This window comes from Gekko japonicus, unplaced genomic scaffold (genome assembly GCF_001447785.1).
Source record: "Gekko japonicus isolate JY-2015 unplaced genomic scaffold, Gekko_japonicus_V1.1 scaffold14647, whole genome shotgun sequence".
Classification (NCBI taxonomy): Eukaryota; Metazoa; Chordata; class Lepidosauria; order Squamata; family Gekkonidae; genus Gekko; species Gekko japonicus.
This window is the reverse complement of record NW_015175722.1, coordinates 1-1,944: the sequence shown is the minus strand read 5'-3', so window position 1 is coordinate 1,944 and position 1,944 is coordinate 1. Positions and strand designations below refer to the sequence as shown.

At 49.6% G+C, this 1,944-nt stretch overlaps 1 non-coding gene across 1 annotated transcript; it reads left to right on the top strand.

The window, feature by feature from the left end:
- Positions 1 to 1,501: 1,501 nt before the first annotated feature.
- Positions 1,502 to 1,573, top strand: TRNAS-GGA. The gene has a single exon. It is a non-coding gene; the product is annotated as a tRNA-Ser (tRNA).
- The last annotated feature ends 371 nt before the right edge of the window (positions 1,574 to 1,944 follow it).

The following is a 1,944-nucleotide window of genomic DNA, read 5'->3' as shown; positions in this document are numbered from 1 at the left end:
ACAGAGTGTTGGACTGGAGGGGCCTTTGGCCTGATCCAACATTGGCGTCTCTTATGTTCTTATGATAGTTGTTCAGCAACCCCCAAACATGGCATCATGCCTGCATTTGCCAACCATGCCAACAAGTTATATTTGCCCAGATTATCAGCCCTGCGGTGCACTTCATACGGTCTTATGCATGAGTGCTTTCTCAGCAGCTGCAGAAGTTACAAATGCTGAATACGTATTCTTGTCTCTGGTTTTGAAAAATTCAAGACCATGGGGATTCTGCGTTTTTAAAAAACAGATAAACCAAGCGAGAGCAAAGGCACACAAAGAGTTTTACGTCCGTAACCCTCCTCGCTCGAATTAGATGGCAGACGAAGCCTCTGTGCGCACATACCCTGAGAGATATCAGCAACCTAGATCTGCCTAATTGTTCACCACAAGCAGAAGGCAGACGCAGATGAGCTGGTGGCTGGTAAAGACGCCTGCAAGCTAGGGATAGTTCTTTAACTGGCACGACCCATTTTACTCGGGGTGTAGGGGTGGGAAAGGACTGCCTGTTCCAGCTGGTAACTGCCAGTGCTTGTATAACCTTACATGTTGTGTTGTGTCCCCGTTTCCCATGTATGGCAATCTACCCAGCATGTGGACCTTAAGGGTCAGACGCTGGCAGTTTTAGACTCTTGGATAATTTTTTTTTTAGTGCTTACTCTGCACTTGGGTGTGATGGTGATCTGATAGTTCTTTTCCACCCGTCTCATTTGGGCTTCCAATTGAGTAGGCAACCGGTTGGTTAGTGGGGGTTTCCGGGGGGAGGGGGGTCAAGCCACATGTTACGAGGGATGTGCATCTACACCACATCTCCCAGTAACATCTAGTTAAGAAAGGTGTGTGATGTGACGCTATTGTGGTCGGTTTCCCTCTCTCCCTACTGCACTTGATTTGGTGCTGTTAGAAGGGCAGGTGGGCCGTGGCTCAGTGGAAGAGCCTCTGCTTGGAATGCAGGAGGTCCCAGGTTCAATCCCCAGCATCTCCAGCTAAAAGGACCAGGCAGGAGGTGATGGGAAAGACCTCCGCCTGAGACCCTGGAGAGCTGTAAAGAAGGGCTGTGTCTCAGTGGAAGAGCATCTGCTTGGCATGCAGAAGGTCCCAGGTTCAATCCCTGGCATCTCCATTTAAAAGGACCGGGCAGTAGGAGATGAGAAAGACCTCCGCCTGAGACCCTGGAGAGCTGTAAAGAAGGGCTGTGTCTCAGTGGAAGAGCATCTGCTTGGCATGCAGAAGGTCCCAGGTTCAATCCCTGGCATCTCCATTTAAAAGGACCGGGCAGTAGGAGATGAGAAAGACCTCCGCCTGAGACCCTGGAGAGCTGTAAAGAAGGGCTGTGTCTCAGTGGAAGAGCATCTGCTTGGCATGCAGAAGGTCCCAGGTTCAATCCCTGGCATCTCCATTTAAAAGGACCGGGCAGTAGGAGATGAGAAAGACCTCCGCCTGAGACCCTGGAGAGCTGTAAAGAAGGGCTGTGGCTCAGTGGAAGAGCATCTGCTTGGAATGCAGGAGGTCCCAGGTTCAATCCCCGGCATCTCCAGCTAAAAGGACTGATGTGAAAGTCCTCCACCCGAGACTCGACTCCGGAGAGCCACTGCCAGTCTAAGTAGACAATACTGACTTCGATGGACCCCTGGTCTGATCCAATATAAGGCCTGCAGCCCATTTCCATGTGAGTTTTGTCTAGGTGGATCCTACCAACTCCAGATGAGTCTTTTCAGTGGTCACCTGCCCTTCTTTCCACGTTGGCTATTTATTTATTTTTTTATTTTCATTATTTATAGTCCACCTTTCTCACAGGGACTCAAGGCGGGATTGCAAGTGTGAGTCAGTGCAATGAAGGAAATGGGACATTTAATAAATAGTGCACTAGAACTGGAGACAATTTTTCTCCCTCTCCCAAAACACTAG